Source organism: Solanum tuberosum, unplaced genomic scaffold (assembly GCF_000226075.1).
Source record: "Solanum tuberosum cultivar DM 1-3 516 R44 unplaced genomic scaffold, SolTub_3.0 scf00017, whole genome shotgun sequence".
NCBI classification, from domain to species: domain Eukaryota; kingdom Viridiplantae; phylum Streptophyta; class Magnoliopsida; order Solanales; family Solanaceae; genus Solanum; species Solanum tuberosum.
In genome coordinates this window covers 2,563,086-2,564,371 of record NW_006238943.1, presented here as the reverse complement: position 1 = coordinate 2,564,371, position 1,286 = coordinate 2,563,086, and positions in this window count along the sequence as shown.

Here is a 1,286-nt window from a genome sequence, read left to right as displayed (position 1 = left end):
AATGCAAACCACCAAACTGGCCTACCCCCTCAAAGCCAAAATGTTAACCGCCCGCACATTTCCCTCAATTACCAAAATCAACATACCAACCCCCAGACTTTCCCTCAAAATTACCAAGCCACTCAAAATGCCCAAAGTCCCTCTATCGCCCCACCACTACCGCAAAAACCCGTTTTCCAAATACCAGTCCCCAACGAGCATGATGCCCATGGTTCGGAGCTGGACCACTATGAGGAGAGGGAGAGAGAGTGGAGGTCAAAGGAAGAGACCACCAAGATAGATATAAATGAGGAAATTAGAAAGCCATGAAGGAGTTGAACTGCATTCCTGAGGTTGCCGGGTTGAGTTACGAAGACCTATGTATTCATCCGAATTTGGACCTCCCGGATTGGTTCAAGGTGCCAAAATTCGACATCTTTGGAGGAACGGGGAACCCCTTAGCACACTTGAGGGCCTACTGTGACCAACTCGTAGGAGTTGGGAGAGACGAAGCTTTGTTAATGCGGCTCTTTAGCCGAAGTTTGAGCGTAGAGGCTCTAGAATGGTTTACGTCTCATGAAACGAAACAGTGGTTTAGCTGGAATGCTCTGGCTAAGGACTTCATCGAACGATTCGCTTACAATGTGGAGATCGTTCCTGATCGTTACTCCTTGGAGAAGATGAAGCAGAAGCCGACCGAGAGTTACAGAGAATTTGCATATAGATGGCGAAATGAGGCAGCTAGAGTTAGACCTCATATGTCAGAGAAGGAAATTGTTGAAGTGTTTGTGCGGGTGCAGGAGCCCGAGTATTATGATAGAATTATGTTGCTCGTGGGAGCAAAATTTGCTGAGATAGTCAAGGTAGGTGAGACCATCGAAGATGGATTGAGAACCGGGAAGATTGCCCGTGTTGCTGCCTCGCCCGGATCTTCGGGCTTGTTGAAGAAGAAAAGAGAGGATGTGTCATCTATCTCTTATGAGGGGAGGAAGACCCCGAAGAAGTCATCATCATACCAAAGTCGTTCTCGACCTTCACAAAGTTCATACTCGGCTTGTTATGCACAAGCTGATTACCAAAATACCCCTCCCTCCAGTTACCAAAATACCCATCTTCCCAACTATCAAAATGCACCTCTTCCTAATTACCAAACTCCCCCTACTATCTACCAAACTCCCCCTCCAGTTTACCAGACTCCATCTCATCACTACCGAAATGCCGCCCTCAACTGTGCCAACATTCAGACAAATCACCAAACGCCTCCCCTAATGTACCAAAACCCAGCTCCACTTTACCAAAATACCCCC